A 21,224-nucleotide genomic window follows, 5' to 3' on the forward strand; every position below is an offset into this window, starting at 1 on the left:
TACTATAGAAATTAGTTTTGGTATAGTCAACAAATGTAAGGTAACATGCAGTAAAAAAAAAAAAAAAGTTGTGTTAAGAATGGAAGGACTGCTTTATATTATTTTTCGATTGAAAGACCTACATGCACATACTGGCCTTTCTGCTTACTATTTGAGTGACCTTGGCCATATCACTTAATCACACTGAACTTCAGTTCTTTGTGTGCACATGAAAAAAACAATGCCTATCTCACTGGAATTTTGTAAGGACTGACTATGTGAGAGCACTTCATAAAGTTTATGCAAGTGTGAGCTGGAGGGTACATAACTTCAAAAGCTTGATCATGGAAGAAAATAAAGAGCATATCTATTAGGAAATGATCCCATCATTAGAATAAAAAAAACCTTTAAAGTTTGTTAGAGGAAGACAGTGATCAACACTGACTTCACTGAGTTATTACGTTTATTAGATTCATTTGTTATGTATTTCATTTAAATTCTGAGGTTTGGCCTTCAAATTTCCATTAATTTGGGCTGTTTAGACTTTTGAGGTTTTCATTTGTCAAAATTGTTAGCTCATGGGTATTACTAACACAAATATTGATGTGTAGCTTTGGCCTGTTAGCTATCAATGGAAATCAGAAAATCAATAAACTTAATAGCTGTTCATTACATAGTTGATGCATTTGCAGGACTATGTTGAGTACTGTCAGTGAGTAATCAATTCAGTCAAAATCTATTACCAGATCACTGCCAGAAATTTTTTATAATATACTGTTTTATTTATGACTTTATATAGCTACAGCAGCACTTTTTTATGAAGCAGTCTTTTGTCTTACAAGATTCACATTGCTTATAATCCGTGGTCTTTTCAACCAGTTGGAAACACCTACCATCTAGGAGTTATCATTCCTAGATTAGCCCTCTGTTGGTAGAAGTAGTGCTGTAGCTCTCAGGTCAGCTTGTATCCTAGGATTAATTCCATCTAGTCCATTAACTCAGTGAGCTTGTACTTAATGAATTCCTCCTGTGTGCTAATTACTATGGGAGTACGTATCGCTGGGCTTTTTTGTAGTATATCAGCTAGCAGGGGAGGAATGTTTAAACGTATACTATAAGGAGGATAAAATAAATGCCATGCTGGGGTTCAAGAAACAATTAACTCTAATCAATAGGGATTTGGGAAGTCTTCATAGGGTGTGGCATTTGAGCGGAATTTTGCAGAAGTATAATTCACTTTGTGAAGACTAGATGATAGACATTCCAGCATGAGGAAAGAACTTGAAAAGTATTGTGTGCTATAGAAGTTCATAGAAGGGTCAGCATCAGACTTACAGGTCAAGGGAAGATTTCTGGAGAAGGTAAATTCTAGGAGGTTAAGGGTTACATGTTAAGGAACAAAAAAGAGTTCTCTAGATGAAAGTGGGAAAGGATAGGATTGTTCTAGGTAGAGAGCACCGCATTTGTGAAACCTTGAGAAAAGAACTGGGCTCCTCAAGTAATTGAGAACTCAGTGAAGTTTAGTATGGCTGAAATCAAGTGACTGATGTAAGAAAGAGGCTTTATCATGCAGATTTACAAACCCTTCCTTAACAAAGAAAAGCCCTCCAGAAATTTGTTAGGGCTAGAGATTTACGTACAGAGCAGATTTTTACAGGTAATACTAAGAATGTCTGTTCTAAATAAAGCATGTTGCTGTAGTAGCAGACCTTGAAAGTCCACAAAAGAGTAATGTTGCTTGATAAGACTAATGGCTTTTCTTGCATATGAAATAAAATGTGACAGTTCTTGCTTTGTAGCAGGATTAGGATTGTTCTCTATTCAGAAAGAAGGGGGAGCAGGGTAAGGATTTCAAGAATGCTAGTTTCCAAATTTTAAGCAAAACCTTTTTATAAGAATTCTTTTAATCAATTTTTAATCTGAGTCATTAGGATTTTTGTGTTGGTTTGTTTCTTGTTTTTTATTTTGTTTTCTTCGGTTTCTTCTTTTTTAAATATTCTTTGCTTCAAATAAAGTTTGCTGTTTGTCTGAGAGCTGTAGCCAACCTCAAGGCTATAACTAGGCTATCCCCATCTTCAACAAAGGAGAGTGCCAAAATAGGGATGAGAAGAGAGAAAGCAGGAGGGGGGTGGGGAGTGTTGGGTCCCCTGACACTACTGTCCCATGGGGACTCTCTGATACCCTGTCACAGAGCATAAGATCTTCCCTATCTCTCCCCATCTGATTTGTTTTTCTTGTCTTTCTCGTCCTTTTCTTTTTGTTTCTCCTTCCTGTTTTTTCATGCCTTTTGTGTGAGTCTCTTTATGTCACGTTTGTTTCCACTCTGTCTTTGTATCTATTCCTCCCCTAACTCCCATTTTTCTTCCTCAACTGGCCACAATATATATATATCTGAGGTCTGTTATGTTTGTTATAGTTAAATGTCATGTTGTTTCCCTCTTCTTTTAAAATACATATAAGTGGAATATTTTACATTTCTCTCCAGATATATTCACTTTTCCGTATCTGTAAACATATGGTTTGCTCACTTATAATGTTTATCTTTTTTTTCCCCCACTATGGGTCAGTGACATTTAACTGAAAAAAGATCAATCTTTCCTCATTGACTGTACACCACAGGCTAGGAAGAAGCTGGTAGGGGTCATCTTTAATTGCCGTCAGTGCCTGCGGATGCTTTTAGCAAAGGTTGGGTTAGACTCTTTTCCTAGAGTCCGTGTAGCGTAGAAGATATTATTACTAAAAGGATCTAGGAAGGCTTCTTGGAGTAAGTAACTATGCTGACGCCATTCTACCTGATTTTTAACTCTAACTTTTTCTAGGCACAAGCATCATGTGTGAGGTAACATTCACCTCATGTTCATTTGGTCACCCTGTTCTCACCTGTACACCACACTGACTTAGTTTTCATAATAGGTTAAGAAGACTATATTTCAGGGGCGCCTGGGTGGCTCAGTCAGTTGAGCGTCAGACTTTGGCTCAGGTCATGAACTCATGGTCTGTGAGTTCGAGCCCCACATCAGGCTGTGTTCTGACAGCTCAGACCCTGGAACCTGCTTTGGATTCTGTGTCTCCCTCTCTCTCTCTCTCTCTATTCCTCCCCTGCTCACACTCTGTCTCTCACTGTCTGTCTCTCTCTCTCAAAAATAAATAAAGATTTTAAATAAAAAAGAAAGGTATAAAAATAGCAGTAATACAGACACCTGCACACATCTCCCAACTTGCGATATGGAACAGTGAAACCCTTTCTTGCAGTGTTCTCCAGTCTTATCTAAGATATCCTGAATTTTGTGCCTGTTATTCTGGTGCCGCTCTGTGTGTTTCACTGTATTTGTGTATACCCCCAATAATATAACACTTATGTTTCGATACTTTTTAACCTTTTATAAATGAAAAAAATAGTGTGTGATTTTTTTTTTTTTTTTATCACTGGCTTTCTTTTTCTGTTCAACATTATGGTATACTTCTATCATAATCCTTATAGATGTAGTTAATTCATTTTAACTGTTAGGAACTATTCTGTTTTCTGAATATACCCAAATTTATTCATTCTCCTATTGACAGACATTTGGATTGTTTCAGATTTTTTGCAGTCAGAAACATTGCTGAAACATACATAGTTTCTCTCTTCCGGTGCACATATACAAGAGTTTTTCTAGGGCCTATATGTCTAGTAGAATTGCTGAGATATAAGGGAGACACATCTTCAGTTCTACCAAATGGTCCCCAATTGTTTCCAAAGTGGTCGGTGCCAGTCTTTACTCACAAAAGTATTGTATAGCATTTCTGGTTGCTTTACATCCTTGCTATACTTGGCATTTCCACACTTCTTCACTTTTGCCAGTGTGTGGTGTTATTGCCACAATGTGCTGACTGTAAAATGGTATCTGATCTTGGTTTGAATGGGCATTTCCAAGATTATTAATGAAGTTGAGTTTCTTCTAACGTATGTATTGGTCATTGGTATTTCTTCATCTGTGACATGCCTATTCAAGTTTTTAATGTATTTTTCTACTGGTTTTAGCATTTTCAATTTTTTTTTGTCATCTAATGTGTTATTATAAGTACCTTCTCAGTAGGTCTTAACGTTTTATGTATATGAATTTATCAATCCTTTTATGTCTTATACTTTTTTTGGTCCTGTTTTATAAATTCTTCCCTAATTCAAGGTCATAAGCATATTCTCCTACATTGTCTTCTAAAAATTTTGCCTTTCACAGAGCTTTAATCCACCAGGAATTGATTTTTGTATATGGTACACTGTAGGGGTCTAATTTTTTTTCATTTGGAGAACTGTTTATTCCAACATCATTTATTGAAAACTGTCTCTTTTTATCGAACTGCAATGCCAGCGCCTTCATCAACCAGGCTTCTCAATATGTGTAGAATATTTCTGGCCTCTCTGTCCTGCTGTATGTCCTGCTTAGTCAACTTAATTATCCCTACACTAATAGTGTGTGTATTACTAGCCGTATAATAAGTCTTGATATCTGGTAAGATAAGTCACCCACCTCATTTTTCTCTATATGAACATTTTGGTTATGTTTAAGCTTTGCTTTTCCATATACATTTAAGAATGAATTTTTTGAGATTTACTAAATTGATAAGTGAATAGACTGATCAATTGTTATGCTGGGATTTTTACTGAAATTACATTGAATCTATAGATTTGGTAAGAAATTGTATCTTTATGATATTGTATCTTCTTATCTTTTTTTTCAAGATCTAGACAAAACATCTTTTATTCTGAATTAAACAAAATCAAAACTCCAAACAAATGGTGCTTATAAGATCCACTGACATTATATTTTAAATTGTGTAAAAGTTTTCCTTAAACCTGAATTAGCTCGAATGTGTCAGTATAATATCTTTTTTTTTTATCTTTACTAAGACCAAGCAATTTCAACCAAATAACAGTTGATAGAGCTTTGATGTCTGAGAATCCCTGCACATTGGACACCATCCAATTAAAATATCAGTGTAACTTTCATTTATCAAAGAAAATATTTAAAAAAAAAAAAAGAAAAGAAAATATTTTATCAAGCTCCCAAAACAAATTTTAGGAGTTAAGTTGGGTTTGAATTGAAGAAAGAGGCCAAATTAATTCTGGAAACAAAGTTTTCATTTGGTGGAAGTTGAAATCCATGTATACATTCTAATCAAAGACCTGTGCCATATAGGATTTTTCGAGTTTTTAAGAGTCTAACAGGCCAAACCCTTCATTGCCTTTGTTTTGCATTTCCCCTTCCATTTTTCTCACTTTGCCTTCAGCCTTGTCCTTTTCCTTCGTCTCCGGTTCATCCGTATGGGGCACTACTGTCCATGCTGGTCTAGAAGATTCTTTTGGTTTCTGTTAATATCAGTCTCCCTTTTCATGTTATCTTTTTCATCTGGCACCATGCATTGAGTTTTGACAATATTTGGGTACCACCACAGTTGATATCTCTGGAACATCTGTCATTAAAATACCACTATCTATTTTAAGAATACTTTTAAGTCTGATGAGTTCCTTTGGGGCATTCTTTTTTTCCCCTCTTTTCAGCACGCATCTTCCTTTTCCATTTACTCCATAGACTTTTAGCCATATTTTACCTGGAAAACGAGAAACTCAAAAACTCAGAGACCGCACACAGACCACGCTGTCCGGAAGCCTCCACACTTTGGCCTTCCAGGCAGTGCCTTCCACACACTCCCAGGAGCCCAGGGCAGGTGTGTGCTGTATCTTCTTATCTTACGCAGTTACGCAGTGTATAACTCTGCATGCTTACTTAGGTCTTCTAAACTTTCACGATATTCTCTCTAATGGACTAGCATATCACTTGTTGGATTTATGCTGAGGTACTTTATATTTTTATGCCACTAAAATGGTATCTTGTTTTAAATTATATTTTCTGCTCATGGCTGATGTACACAAATGCAGCTGACTCTTAAATATTGGTTTTGTATATAACAAATAAATTATCCATAGATACTTTTGGGTTTTCTCTACGTTTTATCTATTTATAGTCACCTTTATGTTTCTTCCTAATTGTTATGTCATCTGTTTCCTTTCTTGAATGTTATGGCACTGATTAGGACCACCAGTACCTAATAGAAATGATGATAGCTAGCTAGCATAATTACCCTGTTTGTGGGCATAAAGATTATTTTTTAACATTGTACCATTCAGTATGATATTTGCCTTACCATTTTCAATTTGGTTTAGTTTTGGGGAAGGAGGAGTACATCCCTTTTTCAGGTTAGAGATGTTTCCTTCCTTCCCTAAGTTTGTTTCTAATCTCAAATAAATGTTGAATTTTGTTGAAGACTTTAGTTTTTTAGTTTAGTTTTTCTCCTTTAATCAGACAATTTTATGAATTACACTAACATATCTTCTAATGCTGAACCAAACCTGCGGTCCTAGAATTATTTCAACTTAATTATGATGTATTATCTTTTTTTACACTCCTGGCTTTCATTTGTGTGTATATGAGTTATATGTGGGTATGTATATGTTTGTGTACTGTGTGTGTGTGTGTTTACTTTTTTACCCTTTTTGCATCTGCATTCATGATTTATTTCTATAATTTTTCCCTTTTAGTACTGTTCTTGACTAGTTTTGAAAGTAGATTTGTGCTAGCCTAATAAAATGAGTTAGGAAGTCAGTTTGAGTTGGGAAGTTAGGAAGAGAATGAATGAGTTAGAAAGTAAGGAGATGAGTTAGGAACACAATTATCTTGTTCTTGAAAGTTTGGTAGAATTTTGCTGTACAACTCTATGAACCTAGTGTTTATAGAAAAGTTTTTTGCAAATGATTCGATTTCCTTATGAGTTAGAGGACTGCTAGAACTGTTCACTTCATGTTTGGTCTTTGTGGATTCCTTACCTCATATGATCTCAACAATATATGTAATTTGATTTTTTTTTAATATTCTGTCCTGTATAATTTGTTGTGCTCAGCAGAAGTCTCATTTAAATAATCTGATCCTCCATTGTCTAGGAAATAGGAGTTTTTATTTAACCATCATCTTTTCCAATTGTGATTTACCATATTACTTTCTTATAACTCCTTTTTTTTCAAAATCACCAATACTTTCTAATTTGCCAAATCTAGTGGAATTTTTCTCATCATATTTAACCTTGCAGCAGCATTCAGCACAACTCACCATACTAGTCTTCTTGAAATTCCTTTTCACTTTATATGACATAATACTGATTTTCCTGCCAGTCCTGGCTAGCCCTTTCTCTTCTTCCTACCCAATCTGCAAGTATTGGCATTCACTGGAATTCACTTCTTTTCTCTCTATAACTTCTTAGGTGAATTTGTCACTTTCGACTGGAGTAAATGCTTTGTGTATGCTTATTACTTCCAAATTTATATCCCAGACTTTCTCTTCTGAACTCCAGACTTGGAGATGACTTTTTTTTTTAACATACAAGCATGTCAAAGTCATTGTGTTTAAAACTTGACTCTCAGTTCCCACCTGATCAGGATAGTCATCATCTTGTGCCTAAATTCCCATAATAACCTCACAATTAACTCATTTCTCTAGCCTCTCTTGATGTGCTAGAGAGTGACTAGTGACTGCTTTTGACTGAGTGCTCTGGAAAGGCCTCCCTGAGCAGCTGGCATCTAAATTAAATCTGAACAAAAAGGGACTTGGTACAAAAAGAGCATTCTAAGGGGAAGGAACAGCTTCCATAAATATCCTAAGGGGGAAGCAAGTTTAGAATGCTTAAGAACCACAAAGAAGGCCATGTGCAGCTAGGGCAAGGGTTAGAATTTGATTGAAAAACTTAGTAGGAGCCAGATTATGTAGGGTTTTTAAGTAAACGTATGGAGTTTGGATTTTATTTTAAATGTGATAGGAAGCCAATGAAAAGTGATAGTTTCAATTTAGGGGATAAGAGAGAAAAATCAAGGTCTGGAGTTTGGTAAAGATGTCAAGACTAGACCTAAAGATTTGAAGGTCGTTAGCATGTAGATGGGTCATCTAGAGAAAAAATCAAGATAGAAAAAAGGAAGGGGTCCAATCTGAACATCGGGGCACCCTAACAGTTAGAGGGGCCAGTGTAGGAAAATGAAGAATTTTGCCCAACGAGGAGTATATGGTGTCATTAAAGCCAAATGAAGAAAGTTTCAGGATTGAGGAAGTGATCACTTTATTGAATGATGGGCAGGAGTAGAAATGGAAGTGTAATCCTGCTCCTATGAAGGAGCTTCAAGGACACGTCCTTTCATTTAGTATTTTCAAGGACAATGGAAAGTATCTTTTAAGTACTACCTAGAAATTCTTGAGGGCAATAAACAAGTCTCTGACATTTTCCCAAATTAAAAAAAAGAGAAGAAAAAATCTTTAAGGAGCTTCCTTCCCTAATACAGGAATACCACATTCTATAGCAACAGTGGCCTGAGCTCAGCAGACCATTCAACAGGTACCTACTAGATTCCTTGTGAATGCTTAGTGTGATCCAAATACCGTATTTGTAGACCAAACATAACATTTGGTTCCTTGCTCATGCATGTTTGTCCCATTGCTGTTTTGTAGAAAAACTTAAGGATGATTGATAATCTTTTGGACCAGATGAGATTTTCTTAGAGCTTACACCTTTGCAGTATGTCTGACTGGATAGACATAAAGAATGTAGGAACATGTAAACTTGGCTTGTGTAGAGGGACCTTTCTTCAGTCATCATTTTTGAACAAAGACTTTTAGCAGTGAGTAATTGTTGTTTGAAGTAGTAACTGGCTTTATAGTATGTTTACTAAAGAAGAGTTTTAGAAAGGGGATAGCAGGGAGACACTGAAACTTCACAATCCATATTCTGATTATTTTGGTCAAATGGCTTTCTGACGTGTTGAACAGTAATTGCTTCCAGGGATTTGTTTTACTGACTAATCACTGTCTCATTGTTTCTGGATTATTGACCTCCTACATCCATCTGGCTGCCAGGATCAAGCCCTGAGTCAGCCCGTAAAAACTCTTCTTGAAATGTTTTAAATTAATTGTGGATTTGTAATGATTTCATTTTCAAGGTTCATTTTTAGCTCTAATATTGTTATTTAGTCTTAACACAGTATCAGTTTTGTGATTATTAAATGAGTTTCAGTAGGCCTGGAAGTGTTTATGCATATAAAGTTTATATTTTTACTCAATCTTAGTGTTCATGAGTTTGAATTTTATTCTTAAGCATTTTACTTAAAGTTTACTTATATCCAACATAAGAAATATGCCCTGGCTATTCCAGTTACAGATGCTACAGACTGGCAAATATACCTTAAGAGGTTTATAAATTTCCTTACTTGTATGGACCCATTAGAGATTTTTCTTCCCATATCTTGAGATACTACACAATGATTGTCACTAACACTGCCATCTTCCCTCTCCCAAAGATCAGAGGTCTTTGGAACATTCATCACACATTGGTAGTTGGTATGGATCCATAAGAATTAAAATGTATAAGGAATAAATAACTCAAAAATCATATTCCTGTGGTTAGAGATCTGTCCTAGAGCCCCTGTCCTTCCATGCTGGGCTGTAATTGGAAGATTTGCATGTGAAGCTCAGAACTATTATAAATGTTCTGTCACCATCTTACTTTCTTGTCCTGCAACCTTTGCACCCATCTTCAGGACCTCCTGTCTTACCTTATTCCCAAGGTTTAGCTCCCAAACAATCATGATCTTCCCATCAATTCCTCATCTCCTGGATTTTTCCTTTCTCCAAATTTATCAGCCCTGCAGGGCACTGTTCTCTTCTATAGAACAATAAACTTGTCTCTCCTAAAGTGTTTCTTCCATCCAGAGATCATATTTGTATTTTAATAGGTACCATATCTTAATTTGGAAGAGAAGATAGAAATGTAATGGGAAGGCTTGACTAAGATAATATAGTTGTGAAGCTAGAACTTGGAGTGCTAATTTTAATAGTCACTTCACCTATAAGTAGAGCTGGACTTGCCTATTATTTTGCAACTTTATAACTTAAAACATTGTGCTTGTCATGAAAAAAACACTATTAAAAGCAAATGAATGGTTAATATCTTTTAAGTTTATTTATTTTGAGAGAGAGAGGCTATGAGCAGAGGAGGGCTAGAAAGAGAGAGGAAGAGAGAGAATCCCAAGCATGCTCCACACCATCAGCACAGATCTGGATGCAGGGCTCAATCCCACAAACTGTGAGATCATAACCTGAGCCGAGATCAAGAGTCAGATGACTGACTAACCAACTGAGCCACCCAGGCAGCCCTGAATGTTTAGCATTAATATTGCTTTGTTCCTGTAGCGGATTTCTGTCAAAGTCACAGAGGAATGGGCTAAAATATATGTCACGTTTCCCATTTGTTGATTCCTTTATTGCTTTGTCTATCCTCTGCTTTTCATCTTATCTTAATGGCTGCATTTATGCTCAATGTGGCAAATGTGGGAATTAGGTATGATATGCTTTATTGAAATCATAGTGTACTGGAAACCAGTTAAAATGTGGAAACTTTTCTCCATTTTTATAAAGGTTATGATTGTTACTCATGTGAGATTTTCAACTTAAATATTTTTCTTAAAATACAATTTAGAACACCAAATCATTAGGCTATCTCACCAGAATATTTTAATTGAAAAAAAATACACAGCTGTGCATATAATTCATAGCTCTGACTTACTATCATATAATTATCATAACATTGTGAAGATTTTAAACCTGTCCAAATTTAGCAATAATTTAAACCAAATAAGAATGGTATGTATTTCATTATGCGCAGCTTGACCAACTGTATTGGAACATACAGAAACAGAGAGAGTTTAGTAATATAGATTTATTATTACCTATACTTTAATAATATAATAATGTGCCATTTAGGGCTTTTCTTGATTAAAAGACAAGAATCTTATTTGCATTTATTTGAAGAGAAAGACTGTAATGAGAAGCAAGTGTTGACAAAATGGTGGAACAAACAGAAAGGAGATTATAATTACAGACATCAGAATTCAGTTTAGGATGTGTATATATATATATTGCTTCTTAAATGATAGTTTGAGGAGTAAGAGATTATTCATTCATTTGATTGATTTGGATGTAGATGCCCCAGTTCTTTTCCCTGAACAGGTAGAATTTCTCCAAATAGTTCAGATTCTTAAACATATGTACTCACCCTTGGTTCTTGTTTCTTTATAAGTCCCTGGAAATTTGCCCTTTCTATTAATCTGTCATCCCTTATTCTCCTTTCTGATTTTCTTTCATCAGTTATGCCTGAATACATTTTCCAGGCTACATTCTTAAACTAAAGAAAAAAAAAACCTGCCATCAATATTTAGTCATTTAAACCATTATCTTCTTATGTGGCAACTCCTTTATAAAGTAATATGAATGTGGCTCAATTTTTTACTCTAAAATCAGAAGAAATAAAAATTTAACATAACAGTATCTCTTGGTGATAAATAACATGTTTACAACTTGACCAGTTCCCCCGAACTCTTTTATTTATTTATTTTTTTTTATTTTATTTATTTATTTTTTTTATTTTAGAGGGAAAGAGTGTATGCAAGTAGAGTCAGGGGGAGAGGGAGAGGGAGAACAGAGGGAAAGGGAGAGAGGGAATCCCAAGCAGGCTCCATGCTCAGCACAGAGCCCAACAGGGGCTCAGTCTCTCGAACTGTGAGATCATAACCTGAGCCAGTATCAACAGTCATCAAGAGTCGGATGCTTAACCAATTGAGCCACCCAGGTGCCTCCACAAAAACTATTTTTAAAGTTGATTTAAGTAATTGATCGTTGTTGTTTGTTTTTTTTGTTTTTTTTTAAGTGCTGTACCTAACAAGTTAATATTTGGAGAGGGTCTAATTTTATTAATCATTTGTATTTCAACTTATTCCTGAAAGTGAATTTCATTATATATTATACTTTGCATCCTAATGCTAAAATTCAACTTAAGTGTTAGGCACAAAGTTTCTACTAAGAATCAGTTTTAGGGGCGGGCACCTGGGTGGCTCAGCCAGTTAAGTGTCTGACTCTTGATTTCAGCTCAGGTCATGATCTCACAGTTTGTGGGTTTGAGCCCTACATCGGGCTCTGCTCTGACAGTGTGGAGCCTGCTTGGGATTCTCTCCCTCTTTCTCTGCCCCTCCAGTGCTCTGTCTCTGTCTCTCTCTTTCAAAATAAATAAATAAACTTTTAAAATATTAAAAGAACAAAGATGATTTACACTCCCTAATTTTAAGATTCATTATAAAATTACAGTAATTAAGACTGTGTACTATAAAGATAAACATATAGATAAATGGAACAGACTAGAGAGACTAGAAATTAACTTTCACATATATGGCCAATTAATTTTCAACAAAACTACCAAACAATACAGTGGGAAAAGGGAAGTCTTTTTAATAAATAATGCTGAAAAAACTGAATATCCTTATGGGAAAAATAAGTAATGACACTTATTTCACACAATACATAAAAATTAGCTTGAAATGTATTATAGAGCTAGAAGAAAATATTTGCAGCCTTGAGGTAGGCAAATATTTTTTTGATAGACACAAAAAAGCACAAAATTTTAAAAATAATAAATTGGACTTTTTTTAATTAAAAAGTTTTGCTCTTTGAAAGACACCATAAAGAACAAAAAGGCAGAGTGGGGTTCCTGGGTGACTCGTTGGTTGATCGTCTGCCTCAGCTCAGGTCATGGTCTCACAGTTCATGAGTTCAAGCCCCAAATTGGGCTCCCTGCTATCAGGGCTATTGGGCTCCCTGAGCCCGCTTTGGATCTTCAGGCCCCCTCTATCATCCCCTCCCCCACTGGCTCGTTCTTTCTCTCTCTCTCTCAAAAATAAATAAACATCAAAAAAATGTGTTAAAGAAAAGGCAAGTCACAGAAAGGGAGAAAATACTGGCAATACATATTGACAAAGGATATATCCAGAACAGATATAAAGTTTTTGAAACTCAGTGAGAAGAATACAGACAACCTAATTAAATAATGAACAAAAGATTTGAGACACAATTTAAAAAAGAAGTGAATGGTTGATAGAGCACTAAAAATGCTCAATATCATTAGTCATCAGAGAAATACAAACTTACCGTATAATCCAGCCATTCCAATATTACATATGTACCCAAGAGAAGGGAAATACACAAAGACGTTACATAAATGTTATAGTAACTTTATTCTCAAAAGCCAGAAACTGGAGGGGTGCCTGGGTGGCTGTCAGTTAAGTGTACGACTTCAGCTCAGGTCGTGATCTTGTGGTTCGTGAGTTCCAGGCCTGCTTCCGGCTCTGTGCTGAGAGCTCAGAGCCTGGAGCCTCCTTCAGATTCTGTGTCTCCCTCTCTCTCTCTGCCTCCTCCCCTGCTCGCAATCTGTCTGTCTTTCAAAAATAAGTAAACATTTTAAAAAACTTTTTTTTAAGTCAGAAATTAGAAACAACCCAAATGTCTATCAGCAGGTGAATGGATAAACAAATTGTGGATATTCATGTAACAGAATTCTACCAATAATAAAAGGAACAATAGAGCTACCCAACAAGGAGCTATTACAAAAACATGTTGAGTGAAAGACATCAGACATGAAAGAGTATACCATTTGTATGAAATTCTAGAAAATGCAGACTAACCCATACTGGGTTTCTTTAAATGTTATAGTTTTATATGCTGCACTTCATTAATATAGCAAAATACTCTGCTTTTAAGAAAAAGAAATTAATGTCTTCTAACATTCTCCCTACCCCATCTCTGTTTAAAAGATCAAAACTTTATATAAATTTGATAAGCATATGAAATAAGCTTAAACAGCCATGTAGTTATCAGATTCAAAAGCTTAGGAGACACCTGTTACAGTGAGAAATATACAGAATTTGACGTGCAACCACCTGTTTCATATTCCAACTCTGCCTCTTTTGGGTCCTCTTAAACTTTGAGAGTATCAGGTACTGTATTTGAAAAATGGGGATATTATTTATTACCAAAAATTATGTCTCTTTGAGAATCAAATAAAATAACAATTGCACTTTGTAAACAAAATAAATCCCTGTGCCTACCCACAGTCAGCTCATAATTCCTTATAAATAAGAATTCTTGGGGCGCCTGGGTGGCTCCATCGGTTAAGCGTCCGACCGGCTCAGGTCATGATCTCACAGTCCTTGGGTTCGAGCCCCGCGTCAGGCTCTGTGCTGACAGCTCAGAGCCTGGAGCCTGTTTCAGATTCTGTGTCTCCCTCTTTCTCTGACCCTCCCCTGTTCATGCTCTCTCTCTCTCTCTGTCTCAAAAATACATAAATGTTTAAAAAAATTTTTTTTAAGATGAAATCGAATAGAGAATGAACCGTGAGAGGAAACAGAAGATATCGTATGTTAATGATTCAAAGCTTTTTGTTGTTGTTGTTAGAAGATTCCTGAATATACCCTGTACTCCCTTCCCCAGTATCATGGTGTTAAGGGTAGGCAGCAGCTGTGCAACTGCCAGAGGTGACGGGGCTGGCCCCAACACCAGTGTTACTGACATCTTCCCAATAAGTTTCCTTTTCCCCAGTTTTATTTCATATCTTAATGCCACATAGGTACCCTTTGTCTAGCTAGTGGGTGGCCAAAACATAACAACTTACAAACAAAGGCAAAGGCATTACTGGGTTGATAGAGGAAGAGAGTTGCAGGGTTGTTTGTTTGTTTGTTTGTTTGTTTGTTTGTTTTTTATCTCCTCTGCACTTAGGAGTGAACATAACCAATGCTTATTGGGGGGACTATAAAGAGAGCACATCTTTTGACTTTCTCTGGGTTGGAGGAAGGAGTGGATTGCTGCCTTTGGGTTCAGTATTTATTTCTGGAAAATCTGTCTTTTTACTACAGTCATCTTCATATAAACTGCTGCTTCCGCACAGTGTAAGACTGTGGAGTCCTTATATGTACTTGTAAACACACTTTTGGATAAACGGTTCTTTTGATCTTCATTTTCAGTACTCTTCATTTTCATTTTCATTTCATTTTCATCTCATTACTTTTCAGGTTTTGACACAATTTTTTTAAATAAGGATTTAAATATAAAACATTAACCCGAGGTAAAGAACTAAGGGATTTTTATATGCCATAGTTATTCATTCTATTTCTAGTAGTTGTTGGACTCTTACATATGTGTATACTAGCCAACCGTTATTAATATTCCTATTTTCTTTCTCTAATTTGTTACCAAATTATAACTTTAGTACAATGATGCATTACATTTTAATCATGAGAAACCATAATAATATCATTATATTTGAACCTGAACTATAATATGAATTTGTGGCATCTTATTTTTATATTAACATCTGTATTTTATAATGTATGTGGTGTGTGTGTATACATACCTATGTTTATTGTAGATACATTTGACTACATTTATATGTTCACAAAGGTTTATATAGAGACATTAAAAAAACAAACAGGCATAGGCAGCCATGGGTATTCGTTATATATAAAGGTTACTGGGGATGCAAAGATATAAAAGAAGAACCTAGTAATTGCCTTTAAGATCAGAGCACAAAGCATTAGTTTGGATTTTACAAGGCCAGCCAGCAACAAAAGAGCAGTAATTTATGAGCTCAGCGTAAAAGAATAGCATAATTGCATTAAAAATTAATGCTAATGAACACTAAAATGGGGAAGGTGGTTATGATGAAAGTTTGTATTCATCTTCTCTGGTTTGAATGATGGCTAGTGGCTTGATTAATGGCTTAATTTCTATCAATTAGCGGGGAAAAATCTCCTGCGAGACAAGGGTAAATTGAGCATTGAATTACATATCTTGCTTTTGTGTGCTAAGAAAAAAGAGCTGCGTATCTCTGATATTAGCCACAGTGACAAATGTGGTGTGCCCTGCGATGTCTGCATTAGCTCTCCTGACAGGCAAGTTGTGTGTGGTTATGGGGTGTTTGGAGATGGCTGGCAGACAGCATTCGCTGCAAGTTCCTTAGAAACATACAACTCTTCCATCTACAGAATTTTAATTAGAGTCAATAAGAATTCTAGAATTAAAATGGACAGCAAACAGTGACTTCAGAGTCTGTATTCCGCCCTATTAATCTGGTATACTTCGAATTATAGTCCTTTCTCAGTCCTGTTAAAATAAGAAAGCTTCCAGTAGCTTTAGCTTTGTTGGAGTTATTATTTCTTGCCACTCGTTTAAAGTAGATTTGACTACCCACGTTTGTTACACTTGAAGCGAGCATAAGGCAATAGTCTATGTAGTAGATTACATAGTAGTTAGGGTTTAGCCAAATTTACAGAAACCATTTTAGTTCTTTGCAACAACAATTGCTACACAATTAATAAAGAACGGTTCTAAAATGGTAATTTACTACTCAGGTTGTTCTCAGGCTTAAATGAAAGAATAGCCAGGTTTTCTAAAAACTTTATATTTTTTAATTCATTGATAAAAGTTTTCAGGATATGACATTTATAATTCTTTAAAAACTTTTTCAAATGTGTAAGCTTCTGAAAATATCCTTTGTAATCTAGCTCAAGATAATGCCAGAAGACCGAGATAATATTTATGGCATCTTCTCTACCAAAAAAAAAAAGCCACATTGTATTGAATGAATAAGCATTAAAATGCAGAATAAGAACAATACCAAGAACATTTATTATTTCTAGTAAATGGGTGGGAAGGAGGAAAAAAATAATCTGTTACTTGGCAGGTGTGGGTAAAGAATTTATTTGACTAGGAGATAATGACTAGATCACAGTTCGTGAACTGCATCCCATTTCTACCACCAACTAGTTATGTGACCTTGATCAAGTTATTTAGCCTTAGTTTCTCAACTGTACAATGAGAATAATAGTACTGTTTCTTATAGTTATGATAGTTAAATGAGGTAACCCATGTGAAGTGCTTAGCACAGGGTGCCATAAATGTAAGCTTCTGTTACTGCTGTGATTACTACTTCTTCCACCAGAACAGCTCCTCTGGCCTTTTCAACAACCATTTAAATAAAAAATTAGCCTTTGTGACCTTCCTCACAAGGTCATTCCAGATATTGATGATCAAAACAAAGTGTCTGTAGATTTACAGACCCTAAGCTAAAATGCGTTTGCTTTATAACATAATTTTTACCACACAACTACTATTTTGGGGAGTTTGCGTTGCAAGGCACCCATTAGGAAGTGGCAGGACCTCCCATCTCTTGAGTCACTGGAGGATGGGAGGCCATGAAATACTACTTCCCCACTCACCCTGCATTCAGTGAGCCAGGGTGGAGTCCAGCGTCTTGGGGGTGATAAAAGTCAGCTGGACCTTTTGTGCCTTCTCAAAGATGTGCGTAGTCCTGTCCCCTCTTCCCACAGCCCTGCCACACCACAGGTGATGCCCCAAAAGGTGTGAGCTAAAGCTAGTTACTGTGTGGCTGAACTCATAAAAGGTTGCCAGCCTTAAATGATATGGCCAGAAATTGAGGTTATATCCAAACCTTTTAGCCAACTTCCACGTCTCTACTACTACTACTACTACTACTACTACTACTACTACTACTAAATTAACACTCTAGTACTAAGTCTGTCATTTATGAAGTCTGTCATTTATTAAGTGCTTTTAGTGCTTCCTTACCCTGTTCTAGCACATGTGTCATCTCCTAAGTTTTCTTGGCTTGATCCTTCACATGATTCTTCTGTCTGCTGGATTCTGCATGTCAGAGAGTTTTCCCCTGATCATCCCATTTGAAATAGCTCCTGTTCTCCTTTCTAGCCTTCTACCCTGCTCTATTTTTCTTGATATTATATTGTTTATGTACATCTTCATTATTGGTCTCTCCCATGACAAATATAAGCCTCATGAGGAAAGAAACTTATTTGTTTCTAAACCCTTGAATTTGGAACAATGCCTGGTACATTGAATGTGCTCAAATATTTGAAATGAGGAAAGGAGAGGAGGGAAAAAGAGTCACCTCTCAGCCATTCTGTGATGTTTAGGTTGTTATTCCCATGACACAGAGGAGAAAACTGAGACCATTACAGCTTGAACTGCTTGCCCAAGGTCACACAACTGGTTATTAGCAGAGATAAAGTGTAGTCCAGATAGTCTGAACCCAGAGCTCTTAAACTAACTACTTAAAGACACCTAATTTTTTAAGTTACAAAAACTTCTTATAATTTGACATTCCCTCTCTCCCCGCAGGAAGGTGGTTTTTTTTTTTAATGGTTACCTTCATGCCTTTTAATTTTTAATTTTTCAACAAAAGTTTATTGACGGCTTACTAAATAATAGAGCATACTACACTAAGTCCTGGGGTTGACAGAAAAAGTTATGTTCCCTCTAGCTGGGGAAATGAAGCTTTCACTAATGAAGAGATTAATATCAGTGCAAGGCAACATATGCTAAGAGCCAAATGAATTATGGAAAAGGCCCTTTTCTCACAGGTGGCAAGTGAAGGTAATAGGGAAGATTAAGAAAAGGTGAAAGCATTCTAGGTGAGAGGAGCTAAATGAGGTATTCAGTGTGTATTTTGTTTTTTAATAAAACCTAGCCTGATGCCCACTTATTAAAATGTTTATCAGAAACTCTTCACTGGTACAGTCACATTAAAGTTACTCGTATTACTTAATTTGATACAGAAAGCAGTTTAATATAAGATTAGTCTGTCTTGGACCTTATCCAAAGAGGGTTGTTACTAGAAGCCTTCAGGAGCCTCATTGACATATATAACCTGGTACTGTATTATCAGCTTCCAGAAGACTAATAGACCAGCCACATTCTACTTAAGTTTTTTCATCTTTCAAGTTATTTGTGGGTATCATTTCTGGGAATTTGTGCCCAGGGATCTGGGTCTTATGAACAGTCTTAAAATGTCGAGGTTGGATTTCTAATATATGCTTTATGAAAGAAACTTATTTAAAATATACTGTTTTGAAGGGAAAGCAATGCTGTGTCTCGTTAAAATTTGTGTTCATGAGAAACTGTTATAATCACCTTAGATTATTATCACCTTACTTAGAATTTCAAGTAAGCTTTGTGGCTTTTTCCTGGTAAGCTTTGTTTGTTTATAGTCTATTGAATAACTATCTTTGTTTACTGGCCAATTTGTTTGCTTTTTTTTTTTTTTTTTTTTTAATTGTAATAGCAGTTGAAAATGCTTTACGTTTCAGACTGGTTTGTTTTCAGTATCTATATTTTACCATAAATAGGAATTTCATGAATATTTCCATTCTTGACTAAAATTTGAGTCCATTTAAACAGAAAATAAGATATTCTTTTGTATTATTCATGTATTTATAGCAATACTATTAGTATATAAATATTTTTTTCCTGGAAGAGTAGCATGAGTACCTCAATAACTATGAGGGCAATTGACCCAAACTCTTTGTAACATAAAATGCATTTTAACTTTGGGGAAATTCATAAAATATTAATATTCAAAAGGAGTCAATTGAAGATGAGATTTTCATGTGTAAGATACCTTTCATGAAACATTGGCAGTTATTCCATGATTACATCTTGGGTAATAGTGCCATCTGCTGTTTTCAGCCTTGTATTGCTGCCAGTTTAGAGAGATTGGTTTGTGTAAAACACAAATGGTATATAGATTAAAATTTTGTCTTTTCAAATAAAAGGCTTATATCAGACCTTATCATCTTTACTAACAAATCTTAATATTAACTTTGTGTTTCACTTGATAATATTTTTAAAGAAAATTCTTCAAAAGTTATGTCATGTGAAATTATCAAATATACCTTGAAGTGGTAGGTGAGCCTAATTTGTATAATGCAACATCAATAGTGACTAATAAAATGTTTGACTATAACTTTTTATCACATAGGAAACAAAATGACTTTCCATGTGGTGAATTAGTATTGATTTTTTTTAATCTGTGGTGACTTAGATTTCTGACTTAATTATTTTTTATTTTACTATAATATGTATCCCTTCCACTGAAATTTTACAAACTACCTATGGATGTCATTTTATTTACCAATAATGTGTTTATCACATAGGATCAAGGGCTAATAGGTACGTTACCTTCGTGTTTGCCATGTTGATATTTAAAAACATCCCATAACTTTGATTCTCCCAATCATGTGTCCCTTGGTCTTTATTTTTACCTCATGACTGATAAATACAAGATAACCTTGTATGCTAGGCATTCATGCCAATCATGTAAATGATAAGGAGTTTTAATTCACATTTTTCCCGGTCAAAATTGGTATAGAATTTTTAAATGACAAATTGATATGTAAACCTTAAAGAACCTGAATTTAAAACAATTTACTGTATATTATTGATGTGTTTTACTCCATTTCCCAAAATGACAGGATTATATTGAACACATACATTTGTATGACATTGATACTCGAATTTTGACTATGAAGCCATTCGATGCCTGTTTTTAGACAGCATGAAGCTGAGCTATTTTAAAACGAAAAATGTAAATCTCCCATGAGTTTTTCAAATTTTGACTTAGATATCTCTCTCTTACTCTTTAAATATCATACTCTTTAAGTATGGTAAAATGGTTCTTGCATTGAAACATACAAGCTCTGTTGGTTTATTTTCATATTGTAAGTGAGGCAAACTAGCTTTCCCTTATCTGCCCTGTCACTTTGTTAGTCCTGAAGTGATCTTTAAAGAAACACAAAGACAACGTTCTGGTTTTCTCTAATCTTTTTCCTTCCTTCCTTTATTATTTCTCCAGTGGTGTTTTTGTTAAACATACTGGCCCTTTGGCCAGCTTCCACGATAACACTTTTATTTGTTTTAGGAGCTGGTTGTTTGTCCATATTTAAAGCTGTAAACACTATAAACTTTACACATCAAGTACTATTTGTGAGCTCACCTCTGACTTTTAGTACTAATGATGTGCTTTGTAAATCCAAATAAGAGAATATGTTAGAGAAAAAAATCCAAGACTTCAAATAGTTGATATACATGAGACATCATCCTGAAGTCAGAAATATTCTCTTTTGGTTGGGAATTAATTATGGTGAAATAATAGTGAAACTAATTAAGACCTACCCAAACAGATGTATTTTCATATTGACAAATTAAAGTTGGATCACATGGAATGGTATCCATTGTGACTTTTCTCTGCCATATTAACACTGTTATACATGTAACTAATAAAAATACCATCCACAGGTATGAGATATGTTCACATTAATAAATTAGCTGGGCAAAGAATTTTCTCTCATTTTTTATGCTCAATTAGTACACTGCATAATTAAAATCCACAGGAGCTTTTATTCTAAAGCATGTGGAACTGTTTGCTCATCCATGACACTCTAGCAGTGCTTGCTTTTATGTTGTAAAATATATTCTTTCAAA

General features: G+C 35.2%; 1 protein-coding gene and 1 pseudogene across 1 annotated transcript in view; one reads left to right on the plus strand and one right to left on the minus strand.

Moving 5' to 3' along the window:
• Positions 1-21,224, plus strand: part of RSRC1 (arginine and serine rich coiled-coil 1) — a 422,099-nt gene that overhangs the window by 387,825 nt on the left and 13,050 nt on the right. The gene's annotated exons all lie outside the window — the stretch shown is intronic.
• On the minus strand, positions 5,179-5,561 carry LOC112849373 (protein LLP homolog pseudogene; annotated as a pseudogene).

The sequence above is a fragment of the Puma concolor genome, chromosome C2 (genome assembly GCF_028749965.1).
Source record: "Puma concolor isolate L17-30 chromosome C2, mPumCon1.1.hap2, whole genome shotgun sequence".
Lineage (NCBI taxonomy): Eukaryota > Metazoa > Chordata > Mammalia > Carnivora > Felidae > Puma > Puma concolor.